Below are 21,090 nucleotides of genomic sequence, written 5' to 3'. Positions count from 1 at the left end.
TATGGGTAATTATGCGATTGCTAAACTTCTCTGAAGCATTGTTTTGGAAATTCAGGCAATGGAAGCATCAGCAAATGTAGATTTTAACTAACCTCCATAGTGAGTGCAGTGAAACTCTTTTGGTAATTAAGAGGGGGAAAAGTTATTATTTGGAAAACGGGAGAGAAAAAACTTAAAAGGTTAATAAAGTTGTTAAATTATCTGCCAGCTGCTCCCTCATTACAATCTGCTCCCCACTTTAGAGAGACTCTGGGAGAATTTTGGATCAGAATCTTGTGAGTAAATGTGATGCTCCTTGAGAAGATGAAGAAAGTGGTTTGAGGTTGTCTGGACTAGAGAGTATGTTCCCTCTCCTGGTCAAGGTCATTGTAGTGCCATGGTGAACAAGGCGGAAGGTTGTTAAAAAAAAAAAACAAAACTCAAGTGTCTCCGGGATTTTGCCTAATGGGAACCTTATCTCTGGTGCCATCTGCAATTTGTAGACATCTTCTATTAGCTGCCAGGTAAGAGGAATGCAAATACTTAACTTGAGGGAAGATCGAGGAGGAAAACGAGGTGGAATATTCCTAGATTAATTTTAAAAATCCCTTCTATTATTTTTACCTTTTATTTCCTTTTTTCATAAAATGTTATAATATCACAATTAGAAGACACTTTATAAGTCATTGAATCCATCCTTGACATTGGATTTCCTCTAAAGCGTTGCTGCTCACTGGTCTTCCAAGCTTGACTTGAAGTTCAATGTTGGGGCTCTCAGTCATCTTTACAGAAACATTCCTTCTTAGTTCAGCTCTCTTTGACTGTTAATCTCTTCCTTTCTTATGTTAAAATTTAGCTAAAATTCATTTTCTTGTAGCATCCCTTTGTTCCTAATTCTTTTCTTGGTCCCTCACCCATTCTCGATCTCACACCGTATCTAGTTCTTCCACGGAACAACCATGTCTGACGTTTCCATTTGTCCCCCCAGACTTGCCTTCACCTTCTCCACTCTGCCCTCTGCCCTGGGGGACTGACCTGGAGCATCATCCTTGGGATCCTGTATGCTCTGATTTCTGGTTGGATTTAGCCACAGAGGTGTCCTAGGAGGACATTGACAGGAGAGAGAAGAATGAGTTTTAGTATCTATATTCCCTAGGCTCTTACTTGTGAGGTTCCCTTGGCCTGGCTTTGTCCTTATTGTCCAACTGATTGTCACCATTTCTTTTAGGGACACCCTCTCTCTGCATGACTTTCTTCAGGTTTCAATGACTACTTCCTCTCGACATCCTCTGCGTCTAAGCAAAATCGCTTCTCTGCTACCAGCCTTATCCTTTTGGTTCCTCTATGTCTGTACCTTTTCAAATAGTTCCCCTGTAAACAAATCTTCCTCTGATTAACCTAATTCGCTATAGTCATCTGTTTCCAGTCGGGACTTTGGCTGATACAATAGCCCCTGAGATAACTCTGAAACAACACTAGGTACCCACTATGTCTTCCCTTTTCTATGAGAGTGACCCAAGATGCTTCAATTGTCCCTAATATTACTTGGCTTTAAAAATTCTCACCATCCTCTGGAACATTCCAATTGAGCAATTTTCCTTATGAAATGTGGGACACAGAACTGCAAGCTGTGGTCCTGAGGTGGTCAACACAGAACACAGCAGGGCTCTCCTCCATTGCCTCTAAAGACTATGTTTGCCAGGAGCATCACAGAGTGCATGTGTGTGGAGCTCCTTTGGACACTACATCAGCTCACCGAGCTTGTGCTTGTGGTTGTGTGATATGAGGCTTGCTGTCAGTCAGACCTTGCTTTGAATCCTGGCTCCACCAACTTACTAGATGTGTGGTCATCTCTGAGTCCATAAAGGTGGGCTAAAAAGCCCATCCCCGCCTCCCAGCTTTGTTCTGAGGGCTAACGGAGCCAACTACTCTGTAAACCGCAAAGCGCTATGCAGATATTATTATTATGGTTATTATTCTGCTCCTCTTTCCCCTTCTGTCCCTACCCATCCTCCCTACTTTCCTTTCCTCTCGTCTTCAGCAGCAGTAGGGGTGTCATCTGTTTCCTTTGACAAGAATGTGTCTCAGACATTCTTCACCTCCAGATCCACCCACATCCTGGGCATTCCACAGAGACCAGCACATGACTGCAGCCTTTCCAGCACTTTCTCGGATCAACCCAGGGAGAACCACTCTCCTCATTTCTGCTAGAACATTTGTTTTTCTCCTGGAACATTTTGCTATTCTTTCTTAACTCTTAGAAAGCTAGAGGTAGAAGGAATCTTAGTTATGATCTGGTTCTACTTTTTTGTTTTGTTTTGTTTTGTTTTAATAGATGAGTAAGTTTAAGCAGGAAGCCACTTGTCCAAATGTATGGAGTACATCAGGGATGCTGAAGACCAAAACCCAGGGCTCAGGTTTCCCAGCCTGGAGCTGCCCAATACACTCCTGCACTTCTGAGGACTGCCTGTCCACCCTCTCGTGGAGAGTATGTCCTTTCGTTATTCCCTTGTGAATTCTTAGTTCTCACCTGTAGGACATTCTTCTAGGGCCTGGCACCAGCTATCCATGGCACAATGGACAGCTGAAGAGAGCAGAATAAAACTGAGAAACCGGGGTTGTTTTGAGTTGAATGCTCACTGTAGACTTATCTCCTCTGCCTCCTTCCTCCCCCCAACCCCAATGATATACCCAGACACTTTTTAAAGATATCTAAGGCCAAGATGAGATGATAATTTTCCCCATTAATTTTAAGCGAACATTTTAGAGATTCCTGTGTATAACTGGTGAGTTTTGCTGAATAGGGGTTTTGGAACACTGTCTTAAATTAAAAAGACTTAGGAGTACATGAAAAGTGGAAAATTCGGTTGCTAGTAAGCGACTTCCTTGGCTTATTGCAGTGAGAAAAGTTAGCTGACAAGAGTGAATCTTCAAAGAATTAATTTACAAAACTACATGTTTAACATTGCAGCCTCAGCTGAAAGAGCCAGAGAGTTGGAAAAATTGCTGAGCGTGGGGAAAGTTACGGATGGCCTTCGCACCTTTCAAGGAAGGCAAGCCAAGTCAGCATCCCCAGAGAGGGAAATGTGACATCAAGGGGGATGAATCTTTCGAATGAGCTACATTCTGCAAGGTAGCATCTTGCTTCCTGAGGTTCTGTGGGTAGGGCTTTCGGATGGCATGCTACTGTGTCCCAGAGCCACCTTTTGGAGTCACAGTGAACAGATTCTTACCATGCCATCAAGTTCTTTAGTTTCTCAAGGAGTGCGATAACCACTGAAGTAATGCTTGTTGTGGTAGCTACGTGCAGGAGAGCACAGTTTTTGAAGAACCACGAGAGCAGGGACTCTTCCAAGACCTGCCCCTCTACTTACTAATGTGGTCTGTTCTGCACTCAGGTGCAAGGTTGGCACGGCAGCATGCAGGAGGAATTAGAGAGAGGATGGGGCATCCTAAAGATGGCACCAAGCTTGGAATCAGTCCGAACTGGGCTTGAGTCTGAGCTCTGTCACTTACTTGCTTGATGACCTTTTGTAAATAATTTGTCTCTTTGAGGCTCAGTTTTCTCAACTGTGAAATGCTGACAAAAATCCTTACCTTGGCAGCCGTGTGTTTAATGGCAATTGATAACTGTGATTATAGCTTATACTAGTCCCCAGCATATAATAGATGCCGCTACTGATAATGATGATAGCAGTAGTGGTCATCATGGTGGTGTGGTAGTGGTGATCCTGGTGGTGTATGTTGTCATCACGGTGAAGGTGATCATGGTTGTGGTCATCATGGTGGTGATTGGGGTGGCAGCAGCAGTAGCTGAGCATCAGTGTTTTTTTTTTTCCCATTCAATGTTTTGAGGTACATGATACATCATGATAATTAGGAAGTAGTCCCCAAACAAAGCAGAATTATGGGCTTCCCTGGCTGGAAGGGATCATAAAGACTTTATTCCCCAACCTCTCACATATGATGCCTAAACCCATTTAAATTGGTTTTCCTGATGGGGCATTCAGTAACTCACTGCCCTTGATGTTGATCAGACTGTTTCTTTCTGAGTAATAGTTTCCCAATCTGGAATAAGGGGGTTGATGATGCCCAGGTATGAAAATTGTTGTAGGGATGAGAAGTCATACTTGTCAAAGATCAAGACAGGAGAGCTCAACAAGTTTTTCCTCCTTTCCTTCGCTTTCTCTTCCCTGGAAGCTGCTTATTTCATCTTTGGATGGTTTTACTCTTTAGTGAGCCCTGACTCCCAGGCCTTTTATTAGTAGCTTCAGTTTTCCTCTTTGTGATTGAACTGAGTTGGTCTTTCCTAAGACAGCACCACAGACATCACTCTTGTCCCCCAGTGCCTTCTTATTTCCATCCCCTGGTTCTTTGGCCATTCATGTCATCAAATTGTTCCTAGTCCTCTTTCCCTAGTTGTTCTTCTCTGAGTGTGTGCCTACCTCCTACTCAATCTGTGGTGCCTATGAGGGTCAGAGGTGAAAGAGAATTTATATAGTAACTCACCTTTAGTTTCATACCTGGAAAAACTGTGGCCCAGTGTGAGGAATATGAATAGAACAAATTCTTTCTTGGTCATGGACATACCCCCAATAAGTGTATTCTAATTCATGTAGGTTACAGCTATGATGTCCTTGGGTAAGTAACTTTTATGCTTTCATTGTTATGTTTCCCTACTCTTTCTAGAAAAGGATTCAGATATAGCACAAAGAGTTTCTTCGTGGTAAGAGCATCTGGATTCTTTAAGAACATTCTTGTCTTTAACATTTTATATCCCACGCCAGTTGGTGTTCCTTAGTACAACTGCTTGAAATTTGGATGAGAATCCACTCTTTGAACTCCATGCAGCTGTGATGTAGAAGTATGGAGCTGGTTATTTTTACTCCACGTGGCAACAGAGATGGTGAAGAAGAAGGCAGGATTGCTGGGCAGCCCGGTGGCTCAGCGGTTTAGTGCTGCCTTCAGCCCAGGGCCTGATCCTGGAGACCTGGGATCGAGTCCCATGTCAGGCTTCCTGTGTGGAGTCTGCTTCTCCCTCTGCCTGTGTCTCTGCCTCTCTCTCTCTCTCTCTCTGTGTCTCTCATGAATAAATAAATAAATAAAATCTTAAAAAAAAAAGGCAGGTTGCCCCATGTGCTTGAGCTAAAGTACCTCCTCTGGTAACATTTAGGGATACAGCTGTGCATACATGAACACATCTCCCTAAGGCTTGGTTTCCTCTTCTCAAAATGAGGGCATGGCCTCTGCATTGCCTAATAACAAAGAGTGGTGAGAAGATTATGTAAAAATAATACATCAAAGGACTTTTTGAACCATAAAGCATGACACACAAGCACATTTTCTTGTTGTCTAGACTGAATTAATTTCCTACTGCCCAGTTATCTTCTGTGGGTTCATAGCCATCTTGATCATGTGAGGCAGGTCGACAAGTTTGGAGTATACTCAAGTCCACCATATTGGTTGTCTTTCTTCAAGTTCAAGTTCAGGGGTTCAGTTTCCCTAAAATGTCTTCTTTGACTACCCTAGTCCATGGTGAATTTTCTGTCATGTTAGTTTAGTCCTACCTGTTGTATTTTTTTATTGCAGGGTGCAGCTATGTTATTCCACCTTGAGGTCTTACCAGGCTCTCCCAATCAAAATTTCCCTTTTGTGTCTCTCAAATGCATAAAAATAGAGACTATGAAGCAAGAGATTGAAGCTGAGAACATGTGAAGAGTTTCCTTTAATTTATAATGCTTTGATTATAGTGAAGGTAAGTGTTTTTCTTGTTTTTGGCCATGGGTATCTCTCTTTCTCTCTCTCTTTGGTGACTTTCCCATTGGTATCTTTCTCTACTGCTTTTGGTGTTTATTTTTCTAATTGATTTTCATAGACTTGAATTTGTCAGATTTTACATTATGGTCTTGAATTTATTTGGTGAAATACTTCAAAAGCCTTATAGATGAAGATTATATAAATATTTATTAACTTTTTCTAGATATTTTTATAATTTAAAATTTTTAAAATTAATCTATAACTGAAGTTATAAAGTATAAGTCAAGGTTCTAGCATGGTATTTTTCCCCTTTTGCTTAGCTAGGAGTTTCATTGCCATTGCAAGGTAGAGTCCTTTCCTCTCATAGCTGAAATGCCTTCTGAAGAATTAACAAAATTATACCATTCCCTTGATTTGCTGCTTAGATTAGCAATGGGCTACCATTGTTTTTGTTATTTTATAACAAACTCAGTTTAATATCTTTTATTTGCTGGCTGTGTCTCTGGTTTTAATTTCTCCTATTCCCCACTTCCTTCCTGGTAATGTCCCATTTCATTTTATAGATTTGTTCTTATAGATAAACTTTAGGACATTAAATCTCCTAAGATGTTTCATTGCATTTTGACTGAAATTCCATTCAGTTATTGGGATAAAGCAGCTGCCAGAAAATAATGCAAAGCCACTCATAATAGCAGAATTCAAATTCCAAGTCATGCAGAAATAATGGTAGAGCACCAAATCATGAGTGAAGCTTGAATGGAGAAAAAGAATGACAAAGATACAAGATGATGAAAACAACATTCAGAATCGTATGGAATAAAATGTTTCCGTAAGTCATTTGTGAACCTGTCACGAGAATCTTATCAGGAAGAGTTAAGTAAGTCTGACAAACATACTGACATGGTCTGTGAAAATATTGAATTCCATGGATAATAAAAGAATAGTAAAAAAACTTCAGATGAAAAAAAAAAAAAACAACAAAACCACACATATGCACACACACCCCAAACAAGTACACTGGAAAAAAAATTCAAGGATCCCTCAGACTTCTTTCTACAATGTTGGGTAAAGGCAGTCAATGGAACAACATTTATAGTCTGTGATTAAAAAATTCTATACCCAGCCAAACTGTCATTAGTAATTTTAATAATTATCATGCATTTTCCTATTACCCAAGAAAAATGGTTTCTTGTAGGAAAAAAATGCGATTAAAATTTAAAACATCTTAAAAACTTAAAACCACATGGAATTCATTTTTTTTTAAAATTCTAATTTCTCCACTGCTTCCTTTTTCCTGTAGCTGCACACAGTGAGGTTTTGGGACTTTGTGGCTGTGACTTATTTGTGCTCATTCTGCTCCTCAGCCCTTGCAGTGATGACTGGAATTTGGCTCTGTGTTTGTGCAACCCACCAGGCAGAAACATTTGATTTTGGTTTTGGTTAAAGTGGAATTGAGAAACAAGTTAGGAATGAATGCGTAGCATTGCAATGAATGGATTCATGTGCCTGTAGATTCAAGATTCAAGAGTCTCTCCAAGCTTTGGGTGAAAAACAGGCAAACCCAAATGGTTTACAAATGGGATAAACTCTCAGTCACTCAGAGTTTAGTAAGCCAGAGTTGTCAAGGAGTTCATTTGAAACAAATGCCACCGCCTGGGCAGAATTTGGTAGACACAAGTTCCTATGTGCAGTTTTTTATGTAATTTGTGTGACCTTGGCTTTTTAGGTCACAGAACCTTTTTTTTTTCTTTAAAAGCACATATAAAATGATGATAATTATGTCCATCTTATATAGTTGTTGTGAGAATTCAGCAGAATGGTGAGTATAAGATCCCCAGCACAGCAAGGCGCTGGATATTAACTCATTAGTAAGTGGTGGCTGTTTGTTAAAATAATGATTTAGTAAACACAATAATGTTAGCCTCATTTCAAAGCTGTATAAAATCAGTGGATGTTTGAAACAAACAGCTCAAGAAATTTAGCATTCCTTCAACATCTGGTGCAAGTAATTAATTCTCATATTCATAAGCTTTGGTGATCCATTATCGGGTAACGTAGGCCTCTTGTGAATTATAACTTTTTAATTAATTCACCTCACGGGTACTGATTAGTACTAATTTATAGCTTAGTTTGCATATATTTGAAAGAGGTAAAACCACGTGTTTTCTGCATACATATACATAGGTACTCTGATTTTGCTCTAAACTAGCCCATGTCCTTCTTGGTCTGTCTTGCTCCTTATGCATATGATTTTCCTGCAGTTTCTAATGATCCTGGCCAAATAGGCAGGTTGTATAGTAATCTGTTCTGTTAGCAGGCCCTTGCAGAGAGCCCTTCTCCTCACTCCGCCTCTCCATCAGCTCCATCTTTTGCTACCGGTTGTCCTCGTGGGATCGGAGCCAAATGCCATCAATGTGGCTTAGCGGAAAGATCTTCAGGTTGGTGCCAGAAAGCTTGGGTTTAAGTCCTGGCACTGTTAGCTATTTGCCATTTATGTCATAGGAGGCTAGTATTTATTCTCATTGCTGATTCTGTTTCCTCTTGGGGGAAGATGGGTTGCAGAATATCTACTTTACCAGGTTGCTACAAGAATTGGAAAGATAACATATGTTAAAGTGAATCGCTGTGTTTGTGACTATTTCAAAGGGATGGGTGTTGCAATGTCAGAAACAATGAAATCATTTCTTTGAACCTCAGGAGAAGAGATAAGTTCCTTTCCTTCCTGACTTCTTCTAATCAAGGAAGAAGAACTGTGCTCAGAGAAGCAGCAAGGACGCCAGGCAGGAGGTGGGTGTTCTGGCTCTGTCACCCCACCCTGCATGTGATGGGTGCTGGCCAGCCTGGAGAGGGTGTAGATGATTCTGACCTTGTTTTACCCTGAGAAGTGGTGAGTGGGGTTGGTGACACACCCTGTGTGTGTGTGTCGGGGGGGGGGGGTGTTGAGGGCATGGGTCTGAGGCCCTCCATTGTATTTGCTGTGTGAGCTTGGGAAATCCACATCACCTTTCTGAGCCTCATTTTCCAAGCTATAGAGTTGAGGGTGATGATAATAGTACCTCTCTTATAAAATAGCTGCAGAGATTAGATAAGAAAGTGATTTATCAAGTGTAAAGTGCTGCGCAGATGGTAGTTATTATTGTGGATGATCTCAGTTATCCCTTTCAGTCCTAAAGATTTGTGATTCTAAATGCAGCAGTGTGAGCAAGAGGCTTATTTTTTCTCAAGCAGCTATGGATATTTCCTCCAAATTTCTTGTTCTTCATGCACAATCAAGGCACTGCCTCCTTGGAAGGAAGTGTCCTTCCTTGGGGGCTGTGCCTGCTGCAGGGATATCGGAGTGACCTGGGGGAATGAGTTGAACCCCTCCCTTGATCTGGGGTTGGTAGAGTTGCAAAACGTAATCGGACCTTTTGAGGTTTAAATCCAGTTTTCTTTAGTCAGATTTTTTCAAATACCACCCCCCCCCCTTCTTTTCAGCTCAAAAACTTCCCCGAGAGCTAAGATGCCCTTCCTGGACATGAGCTCATCCTTATGGGGAGGGGGATGGGGCCATTTTGATGAGCAAAGTGTAAATGAATCTAAATCGTATGGATTTGATTTTCCCCATGATAAGCATGTTTAAGTGTTGAGCAGAAAAAGGCTGGGGAATGTGGATTTGGTGTTTCCCGCCTAAACACTTATAAATAGATCAAGATGCACCCTTCCTGTGGTTAAATATCAGGCTTGGAGGGGCACAGCCAGAACTGGAGCTGTCAGGTATCCCGAGGAGCCCCTTCAACTCTCATGTTCCTATGCCTTTTGGACAAGCCACTCTTATCTGCACGATGCAACACTCTGACGTCTGCTTCTGTAGTCACAACTCAGATGGGCCCGGTGCAAGGGGAAGACACAGGTGTTCAAAAGTGAAGAATTTCAAGTTGGTGGTGGTAGAGACCCTTAAAGCAAGCAGGGTCCCTGTGTGACCGCAGAGGTGACATGTCCAGGCAGCTGACTCTGCTTATCTGCCTAGCACATAATTCGTCTCCTTCCTCTATGTCACTCCCAAGCTCAGATCCACTGCTTCCATCTCACAGAGCCTTCCCCGACTCTCCAGGAGAGGGAGGCACCTCCACCAGGCTCCTAAAGCGTCTTTCTCACCTCCGGTAGTGCCACCTATGAACTGTAATGGACTGTTTATGTATTCATTTATTCACTCAGCACACCCTGATGCATTGGGCCCTGTGCCAAGTGCTGGCAGGGACGTTCTGGGGGCCGGGATGAGGGGAATGTCGCTCAGCCTGGGAGAGTCTAGAAAACTTTCCTTTAGGGGCACCTGGGTGGCTCAGTGGTTGAGCATCTGTCTTTGGCTCAGGTCATGATCCCGGGATCCTGGGATTGGGTCCCAGATCTGGGTCCCTGCAGGGAGCTGCTTCTCCCTCTGCCTATGTCTCTACCTCTCTCCGTGTCTCTCATGAATAAATAAATGAAATCTTAAAAAAAAAAAAACTTTTCTTTAGGAGATGGTGCTTGAATTGAATCTTGAAGGACAAGTAACTGAAAGAAGAGGATTGGAAGGATCAGAGTCAATAGGAGCAAAAGCCACGGGAGCAAGGAAGAGCTGGGGATGTGCAGTGTTGATGGTGCATGAAGCTTGAGGCAGAGTCTGAAGTTAAATGGGGCAGGAGAGGCTGGGCAGGCATGAGATTACTGAAAGCCTTGTAAGCCACGCATCACACTCTGTCTCATCTAGGAAGTTGCTGAGAGGTAATAAGTAGGGAAAAATAGATTTTCCACTGCTGATTGAATTGTCTGGTTGCAGTGGGAATAACAGATCAGCTCACGTGGAAGCAGGTGGATAGATGAAGAGGTGATTACAGGAGAGAAGTCATGGTCACCTCAAATAAAAGAACAAACACAGAGAATGAAGAAAAATGTATGGATTCGAGAGATAGTAAGGGTGCAAGACTGGCAAGACTGGTGGGATACGGGTAACCGAAGGAGGGGTATGTAATCGACGATGAACCCTGGGTCACTAACTTGGTGACATGCTCCATGTTGCATTGCAACCTGAGATAGAGTAGCACAAGGCTCTGGGGGTAGGGGAGGAGGGTAGAGCATGGGCAGGCAGTGGCATTGAGTTTTGTTTCAGACAATTTGAGTTTGAGGCTTCTCTTGGGTGCCTATGTGGAATCGTGCTACTGGCTGTGGATGTGTGGTTTGAAGCTACAGGGGGAGGTCTGGCTTGGAGATGTAGATTTCAGGATGTGAGTATGGAGATGGCAGGCAGCCCCTGCCCTTCCAAGCAACTCCTCGAACATTCTCAGCCTGGAGGGTTCCCACTGCATTGGCAATAAATTATTCTAACCAATAAATTATAAAACCCATGTCAGTAGGGAGGGGATGGGAAGCAGTAGGTTGAAGACTAAATGGGGGTTGAAGATGTCTAAGGAAGGGGATCAGAAAACTAATTTTAAAATTTTTGATAAGAAGGAAAGGAGAGTTTTGGCTGGTGGCCTAAGGAGGGATATAGACTGAGGGAGATTATTTTTAATATGCATGTTTGTTGCCTATGGCTGCTGTATCAAATTATTACAGATTAAGGGGTTTAGAACAATATAGATACATGCTTGTGAAGTGATAGAGATGAGAAGTCCTAAGGGCATCAGTAGGGTTCTGTTCCTTCTGGAAGCTTTCAGGGGGAGGATCTGTTTCCTTACCCTTCTGGCTTCTTGAGGTCATCTGCACTTCTTAGCTCATGGTTCTCTCCTCGCAACACCCTGACCTCTGCTTCTGTAGTCACACCTCTGACTCCAGCCCTCTTGCCTTCTTGTTAGGACCCCTGTGAATACACTGGGGCCCCCTGGAATCCAGGCAGAGTTTCCCACCTCGAGGTTCTTGATTTAATCAATGTGAAGTCCCTTTTGCTGTGTAAGGTAGCATATTCTGGGCTCTGGGGACTAGGACATAGACATCTTTGGGTGGAGGCATTATTTCACCATCACATGGTGGGAGAGAATTAAGCTGTTTGAAGTTTGAGGGAAAGGAAGCAGCAAGACGGAGGGGAAGAGAGAGGGAGAGAGGAGGGAAGAAGAGGGGAAGAAGAGAGAGGAAGGGAGAGAGAGGAGGAAGAGAGAGAGAGAGAAGGAAGGAGGAGGGGGAAAGAGAGAAAGTGATAGTAATAAAGAGTGGGTAGAGAAGTTTGGGGAATTGAGAGAAATGAAACTATGACAGGTAAGAGTGGGTGTGTTTGGATTTACAGTCAGGGAAGCATGAGGCGGCAGGGCCATGGGAAAGGTCTAAGTAGGGGTGTTGAGAGGGCCAGCACATGTGTGAAATCACTGAATAGGAGGTTAGAGGAAGTGAGGAGTTGAGAGGAGGTGATGAAGATTCAGCTGGCCATGGAGAGACAAGTCTGTGGTTGTTCAGAGTCCAAGGTATGCACTTTTCCCCAAGAGCACTGAGCCACTTGGGTGTAGAAATGTAGAAGATGTTGGATCTTAGCAGGAATCACAGAAGCCCTCCCTATGGTCCAAATGATCAACCCCGGAGTCTGTGCTAGTTAATCTCATGTGTCAATTTGACCAGGCCAGGGGGTTGCCCAGAGATTTGGTCACTCTTCTGGGTGTGTCTGTGAGGGGGTCTCTGGATGAGGCTGACATTTGAATTGGAAGACTGAGTAAAGCAGATGGCCCTCCCAATGTGGGCTTCATCCAATCAAAGACCTGAATAGAACAGAAAGGCAGACCAAGAGGGAACATTGCCTCCCTGAGGGCTTGAGCTGTGACATGGGTCTCCTGCCCTTGGGCTGGAGCTTAAACCGCTGGCTCTCCTGAGTCTCCACTTTGCCGACTGCAGATCTTGGGACTGCATCTATAATCACATGAACCGAGTCCTTACAATAAATTTCTTTGTATGTCCTGCCGGTTCTGTTTCTCTGAAGAACCCAGACTAATACAGACTTCAGGCTGTGCCAGAAAGGAGGAGGGAGAAGGAGGGTATGGGGAAAATGAAGGGGACCTGGAGGTCTCTTCAAGTTTGAATGGAAGGAGAATGAAGGCAGGAAATTTATGGAAGAATCGGGGGTGGAGTCAGAAGATTGGGTAATGGCATTTAATATTTGTGAAATAAATATTTCCAGAGTTCCTCGTTAGGCAGGGCTGGGCTGCACTCAAGCATGTTTCACAGGTGATTGCACAGGCCCCCAGGACTGAGAACCTCCATAAAAGGAGTTACTGGTAACTAGTATGGCCAGCGATGGGAGGACCGACCCCTCTGCCCATCATCTGAGAATATCACACCGGTTACTGTGGCGTGGCGGGCATCTTCCTGCACAGGACACCTGTGTTGGTGTCCGAGCCTGCACCTGCTCCATTATGCACCTGCATTTCCTTCAGTGCACCCATTCCCACTGTGTCTCTGAGCAGGGTAGCTCCCTTCCTCGCCCTACAGAAATGCTGGCTGCCGGCTCTCCTTGTGAATGCAGGCATGGTTCCCTTTCTGTTCTTAGCTTCCCACCTCTTCTCTCCCAGTGTTGAATTCCACCACTCCGTGGAGGAAGGAGGGACGTTGTGAACGCCTTTTGGTAGCAAGACTCCCTTCCTTGTTGGTGGATGAGCTGAAAACAGATTCTGCCGTCAGGTAGAAACATAGACACCATGACTTTTTACAAGATCACACTATTAAAAAGAAGTCCTGGCAGCAATAGTCAGAGGTGAGGAGGGGTGATGCTCCTGAACTGGTTCATGCCACATATCACATGGGCTGCAGCCCGCACCCTACTGGATACTGTATGTTGTAGAGCGATGAGTGTTCGATGGGCCCTCAATAAATAGCTCTGCTCCCCCAATCAGGTGGATAATAAGAACAAAAGTCTTGAAAGACCTATTGAGCTCACCTGAGAAAAGCATGAAAAAAAATGACGAACCTTTTCTTTCAACAGCCCTGATATGTCATTATTACCTGCGTCTTAGAAATCACGGAACAGAAGCCGAAGAAATGATCTGGGCTCTTGAGATTTTAGACAACACGCTCATACCCTCTGATTGTCCTAAGAACCATAGCATTAGAGGTAATAGTCACGGCTGTGGGCTTTCATTAGAACTTATTGCTCCCTTTGTTAATTTGGACTTGATTTTTCTGTATGTGGTACTTTGGGTTGTCCTTTCATAGGCAACATGGGATTAGCACCCTCTTGCCGCATCTCTCTCTCTTCTTTGTTAACTGTTTGTACTCTGGCTAGGACAAATTCTACATTCAAATAAGATTCCTGGCTCAGGTGTTTTTTGTTGTTGTTATTTGTTTGCTTTTAATCTTATTTCATTTAGGAAAACTTGAGAGGAAAGAGAGCATATTTTTACAGTCTGGAGCCACCAGATCCAGAACCTCAGTCTCATAACATCCTTTTTTTTTTTTCCTTAAAGATTTTATTTATTTATTCATGAGAGACACACAGAAAGAGGCAGAGACGTAGGCAGAGGGAGAAGTAGGCTCCCTGTGGGCAGCCTGATGCAGGACTCGATCCCAGGACCCCGGGCTCATGCCTGAGCCAAAGGCCGATACTCAACCACTGAGCCACCCAAGTCCCCCTCTGATAACATTCTTAACACTTTGGAATAGAGAATGTTCTCTATTCCAGAAATGACACTATTGTGTGACATCACGTTCAAAATTTAAAGCTTAGCTGCCCCCCCAACCTCTATTACTCAAAGATATTAGTTTTTTCTTTGTAAAACATTAGATATTCTAGACCACCGAGGAGAAGCCACTTTTCTAAACAACAGGAATTTATCCTGAATCAGGAAGGGTTAAGCTTTTTATCCTGGCATCTATCTGAATAAACAGTGTGATTCTGTGGCATCGGAATTTTGCATTCAGATCAGCGTTCTTAAGAAAGCAAGATGACCTGATTTTTATTTTCCCTTGTAAGCATGTTGTGATGAATCCACAGAAATAATTATGCCTTTCCCTATGTCTGGTGGATAGCTTGTGTGGTGGTGTTATTTCCAACAAGGCAGTAGTTTATGAGGAAATATGGGAGGTTCAGGAAGGGAAGAGATAGAATCAGAGAAAGCTTTAGGAGAAAAAAAAAATAGTGAGATTTAGAAGTAGCTGGTTGGGGATGAGCCCAGAACCTGTAAGTCCATACCCACTCCCCACTCAGCTCCTCATCCTAAAAGAAGTGCAGGAGGAGTGCTCAGGACAGGAAAAAAAATAAAAGGATATTTCCAGTATCTCCAAGACAGGACATTTGTGCGTGGTACGAATGTATTGGCTGGAAGAAAGGCCATTGAATTGGATTTCTGGCAGGACATGGTGTGTTGCAGAAGTTGGGGAGGCTGGTTCACAAGAGTTAGGGAGAAGGCTAACATTGACTTGGTGTGGGAGAGAGGGGATGGGGCTGCAACCTGGCCCTTGGGAGGCAGAAGGCGATAGGTTTGAGAATCCAAGGTACAGCTTGCTACAGTGGTGCAGTGTCACATTAGGGCAAGAGGATAGGTATATTTGGAGATCAGGACCCTGGCCTCAAGTTGTTTTATCTCTATGAGCCTCAGTTTTCAAATATGTGAAATGGGCTCAACCAGGATTTGGAGAATTAAATGAAGTGATGTACAGGGCATAAAGGGATAATACAGAGCCAGGGACGGGGGACAGAGCAGGGGGCATGTGCACTCTGCTACTGTCCTCTCCCCCTTCATGGAGGAGGGGTTAACTTTGAAGCAAAAGAATGGAGGAAGGGGAGCTCACAGAGGAGAGGAAAGAAATCAGAGGAGCTTCCTTCAGTGGTTCCCAACTGAAGCCCATTCGGATCTTTAATGCGAATGCTTTAATGCTAATGTTTGCATTTATAAATTAGCTCAGCACTTAAGAGTGGGGAGAAATGTCAAGTTCATCTGACCAGCACTCTGCCTCCATCCAGGCAAGGGAGCTAAGCTGTATTCCATAGTATAACAGAGGCCCGGAGAGGTTGGGGCTTGTCTGAGATCTCACAGACAGTGAGAAGAGACAATGAGGTGAGAATAGTATGGGTAGACTCCCAACTCTTCCAACCAGCTCCTCTGGTTGGGACAAGACACCCCTGGCTGGCTGGACCCCACTGTACCTGGCGTGGATCATAGCCTCCCAGTGAGGGAGCCTGGTGAACCCATGATGGGATTCGGAGCCTCCCCATCCATCCTCCTCCAGGATTTCTACTGTGAAATTTCTCCTTAAATCCAGTTAAGAGTCCAGACCATTTCAGGGAAGGATGAATCACTAAGCCTGAATCTGAGCAGATGAACGAGTGCATTTAAGTCATCAGGTGAGCGGATGGAAGCCCTGGATGCTATTTCCTCCTCTTCCTCATCCAGGCTGGGACAGAGTGGTCCTCAGGAAGGTGAGGACACTGACAGATGAAGCTCCCTGTCCTCAGGTGACAGCATCCCCGGGCCACGTGGGCCTCCAGCTTCTGTTCCCATCTGACACAGACAGCTTTACACTGGATCACAAAATACTTTGTATCATCCAGCAAAAGCCACAGGTAAGTGAGTTCTACTTATTTATTTCTTAAAAAAGTCTTGTTATAAAGAGAAATCTGCTCTTACACAGAGCCCGTTTCCCATCAGCTGTGCTGCAAGCAGAAATCAGTGCCCTCAGTGGGTGATCTGGAGGCCTGGCGTCTAGTTCTGGCTGGACTCTGACTCCCGGGTGACCCCAGTGGCTTCCGCCCCCATGCCTTGGGTTTTCCTATTTGTAAGACCAGAGATTTGTCTACATCTCCGAGGCCCTTTCCAGTCCTAGGTCTCACCACAGTCCGGGGAGACCACCAACTCCTGCTTCCTAAGTGGGAAAATCTTCATGCTGCTGCTCGCCTTCTTTCCTCCACCCTAAACAATGTTCATGCCCCTCCTTCTCGATCTGGAACTCTCTCTTTCCTTACCACCTGGCTCAGGCATGCTGCTCTCACAAGCCCTCTGCAGTCCCGGATAGAGCTGGGCCCTGCAGTGGTTTGTAGGGCTGCTGTGACAAAGGCCACATGCTGGGGGGTTCCAACCACAGAAATTTGTCACCTCACAGTTCTGGAGGCTGGAAGTCCAAGCTCAGGGTGTCAGCGGGCTGGGTTCTTTCTGTTCCATGCTGGTACTTCTGCTGGTTCACTGGCATTCTTTGCACTCCATGGTTTGAAGAAGAAGCACCCTGCTCAGTCTTCATGTTCACGTCGCCTTTCTACGAGGACACCAGTCATACTGCATGAGGGGGCTACCCTGCTCTGGTGTGACCTTACCTTAAGCAATTACATGTGATCTTTAAATAAGATCACATTTAGAAAATATGGGGATTTGGACTTCAATACACAAATTTTGGTGGGGGCTGGAGGACACAATTCAACACGTAATAGGTCCCCCTGGGTGTGTTACTGGACTCCCTTCCTTGCTGTGGACCCATCTCCCCCAAGGGTGGCCTAGCAGTGGAAGTGATTCAGCCAGAACCCCACGTGTGGACTGAGGGTCCAAGAAACGGTGGCCAATGGGAATGAATATTGGCAAAGCTCACACCTGCAATGCATGGATTAGGAGACCAGGGAGAGAACACCTGGGGCAGTGTTTGGGGTGGGGTATCAGCTTGGAGCTGGGTAGAGCTACAGAGGAGGGATGCGAGGCCAGGGAGGGGGGGACCAACCAGGAGAGGGCAGTGCTGCCCAGGTTAGTGCTACATAGTAAAGATGATAATTCCTTCTATTTTGGAGTCCTTTGCAGTTTACACACCCCCTCAATTTGACAGTTTCTTTTGATATGCAGACCCAAGGTGGGCAGGGGATGTCTTTTACCTGGCTGGCACCTTTCCACATTTGTATCAATGGACCCACAGCAGCTGACACAGGGCTCACCTGTTGGGATTCCTGTCCATTCCCTCCTTACCTTTGGGTATCTAATTTCAGGCAGGCTCCAGCCCTCCCCTGAGCAGGCCTTGCTGTCCTTCCTCTGCATTGTTACCTCTTTACCTCCTTTGATTCCCTTTCAGAAACTCCCAATTGCAAAGCCTAATGGCTGGGAGGTTTTGGGGGGCAGCCCCAGTGGTTGCCTCAAGTATAAAATTTCTTTGAAGCCTCATGTTTCATTCTAAAAATCCATGTGAGTGTCGAATTCAATTCCATTTGCTAATGTAAAAGTATTGTTGGAAACTACTTTGCTTTGATCTTGCAAGGAGATGGGGCACATTTATCCTGCAGTTTGCTGCACACGCATCTACCCGTGATGGGCCAAGGTTGAGAAGCGGAGCCTGTGTGTGCCGCTCCTGCGTTCTGCAGCTCATGAGTCTGCGTGTTCTCTTCCCACTTCTTATCTGGCTGAGTACCCTCCTAGGGGATGCCTTTCCTAACTTTCGGACCCAGGCTCCTGGCTGTGCTTCACCTTGGTGGTTCCTGAGACCAGCCCCTTGCCTTACCTGTTCTGTCTCCCTGGGCAGGGCAGGGAGCACCTGTTGGATGCCCCATCTTTAGTCCTGGACAGAGTGTAACCCTAGTTCCAGCCGTTCCCTGCCGAGCCCCTGTGTTGGATCCCTGGATGCTCCCCTCTCTGTCTTGGGGAGCTGTGAGTCACCTTTAAGCTGCTGCCCTGAGGCTCTCCTAGTGCCCAAGACCTTTCCAAGGACCTTTCCAAGGACCTTTCCAAAGACCTTTCCAAGACATTCTGCAAATGTCTCCAACCCAGGCCTCTCCCCTTTCTAGCCAAGGAGAGGAGACAGCAGAGGAAGCTGCTTATCACGGGCCTCCCAGCAGTGTCTGCCCCACTTGGGATCCTGTTCCAGCTCTGCGATGCAGAGTGTGAGCTTTGGTGTCTGAAGGCCTTGGGTTCAAATCTTTCCTCTACTTACAAGGTATAGGATCTTGGGCAAATCTCTCAACTGCTAAAAGGTCAGTTTTCTTTTTTGTAAAATGGGAGTATTATTTCAGCTCCAGTTGAGAGAATTAAGTAAGATAATGGGTGACAAGTGCATGACACAGTGCTTGGCATATGGCAGGTGCTCAGTGCATTCTTTCCTCGTCTCCTTTCTACCCCATTCTGTCTGTCTCTACCGTCAGGCCAGCTGGCCTCTCTGGAGATGGTCCTTGGTCCCTGCATGACCTCTCTCAAAGCTCCTCCCAATGGAGGTGTGGTGGGAGTGGGGCTGGCAAGGGCCATTGGTGGCTTCTGTTGCAGATAAGGAATCTGGGTCCAGAGAGATGCCTCTTCCGTTGCCAGCCTGGAGACACTAGGCTCCCCCCGCACCGCCCCCCCCCCCCGCCGTCTTCCTTTTTGGCCTGGCTGGGCCATGGCCACATTTGGGAAGCGTGTAGTGATGGGGGGATGACCAGATCTTAAATTAGTTCCCATTGTCTTTGCCAAACTGACATCTGAGCTGTGAGTCTTCCCAGCCTTGCTCCTATCCCACAGGGTACCTACCTTCCTTCCCACTGTGTTTTCTTCTAGCTGCATGCACGAGCCTGACTAGCAGACTCTTTTAGCCATTTGTAACTTGTTCCATAAAATACTAGTTTGCTTATTTGTATCTTACAGGAATCCCTCTTTGCTTCCTGTTTATGCCTGAAAACTTGCTTATGAGCTCCTTGGAGGCAGGGACCACATCTTCTGCTTTCTCTTGCATTTCTTTTCTTAGTGTCTAGCACATTGCTGAGCTCATGATCGGCCCTGGAAATACTTCGTGTCTGCTTTGCACTTGACAAAAGCGGTCATAGCTAACATCTGTAAATTAGGTGGTTTATCTAGCCAGCTCTATTGTTTCCTCTGCTCTTCTCACCTACCACGGGAAGTAGTTAGTGACATGGTAATAGGAAAACTGAAGCTCAGAGACACTCAGTGACTGCCCACGGTGGCACAGCTACTGATTTTGAAGCAGGATAGTCGGGCCTGCGGGACATGGTTTGAGCAAGTGTTCAGTTGCATGGCCTAGTCAAGCATGTGCGTGGGCTCTGCGGAATTTCACCTCGCTGCTTAGAAAACTCACGGCTTAACCCTGTCCTAGTCAAGGGACGTGTCTGAAGTGATGAACTGATCTGTATCCTTCAGATGGCTGGGTCCATCTCTCGTCTCAGACTGAAAGGCTCTTTAGGAAATCATTTCCTTATGTTAGTTTTTTTTCATTGAAGTTTTTGGACTAAACACATATTTTCCATTTTTTTTTATTGCATGAGCACAGTATTTATCTCATCGCGAATTATGATAAACCCCCTGCATGTTTCATGTTTTTCATGATTCATATGGAAAAAATCAAAACTAAATTTCCATGGTACAAATTGCACCAGAGAATGGCTCAAAGACCCTTCCTTCCCCCTGTTCCCTCCGACTTCATGTCTGCCTTGCATTTCACCACCTATGAAAGAGACCTGGGTGAAGAGGACCCCACAAGACACCTGCCCCTCCTGCCAAGCAGAGTGCACATCTGCAGCCTTTGTTTGATAAGCCACCATGTCCTAGTCAGGGAGAAGGTGTCATTTAAAATACTTTTTTTTATTTGTAGTCCAACACGATTGGGCAATTTTTCTTACTTTGTTCAGTTTTCAATGGACTTTGTCAGTCAATTCTGTAAGGACTTTAAAAAAGAAAAGTATTAGCCACCAACATCTGAACTTTCAATAGATCCACTCTGCTGGAACATGTTTCCAAACGCTTTAGACGCCACTGAGTCTGCTGGTTTCTAGGATTTGGATTGTCGCTGTCACACTCAGCTCTGCGTCAGCATGTCTGTTTACGGGGCTAAGATGTGGTTGGGATGTGGATTTAAGTCCACATCTGCTGGACTCAAAGGAACTGTCCTCTTGCCATTCCACCATCACTTCTCAGTGAAGTTAAGCCATAAAACCAACATCAGTGAGTTATTGTGAAGAATAGATATATACGTGAAAACACCCAGTATACTTTGGTGAGAAGCTGTGATATCGGGGCAGTGAACCTGCTGCCGTGGCTCCGAGAAATCCAGTGGGAGTGGGATCAGAGCTGGCAATGTGCATGCTTCTCCACGTCCCTTGTGTAACCCAACGCCAAAGCATACACAGAAGGGTGAGAAGTGGCTCTGGACTTCTCCAAAGGGTCAGTGGGCAGCATTAGAGCTGAGATGCCCGGCCTCCGCGTCTGTGGAGAAAACAGTTGAAGTCTCAGGGCTGGCTATTCAGATGCGGAGAGTGAATGGGATCTCCTCTCTGGGACCTTTCCTGGCTCCAGGGGGCTATAGAGAGCAAAGATGGTGGAGAGGCAATGGCAAGAAGTGCCCTTCAGGTCTGTGTCCATCCATCCATCCATCCATCCATCCATCCATCCATCCTCCTTTGAACATTTATTGAAGCCTATTCTGTATTAGGCTTTGGGTTTAGGGCTGAGGATACAGACATGAATCTCAAAGGTC

The 21,090-nt window shown here is 45.1% G+C and overlaps 1 long non-coding RNA gene across 2 annotated transcripts in view; it reads left to right on the top strand.

Annotated features, from left to right (window-relative positions):
• The first annotated feature begins 8,260 nt into the window (after nt 1–8,260).
• LOC144281232 (uncharacterized) overlaps nt 8,261–21,090 on the top strand; it is an 83,462-nt gene continuing 70,632 nt past the window's right edge. Inside the window, exons 1-2 of one of the 2 annotated variants that reach the window (XR_013349752.1) lie at nt 8,261–8,523; nt 16,062–16,231. This is a non-coding gene — a long non-coding RNA (uncharacterized LOC144281232). Of the gene's footprint in view, nt 8,524–14,482; nt 14,637–16,061; nt 16,232–21,090 lie in introns of those variants that run through there. The other variant, XR_013349751.1, reaches the window with a different exon arrangement.

The sequence above is a fragment of the Canis aureus genome, chromosome 12, assembly GCF_053574225.1.
Source record: "Canis aureus isolate CA01 chromosome 12, VMU_Caureus_v.1.0, whole genome shotgun sequence".
NCBI lineage: Eukaryota > Metazoa > Chordata > Mammalia > Carnivora > Canidae > Canis > Canis aureus.
This window is presented reverse-complemented; position numbering and strand designations above follow the sequence as displayed.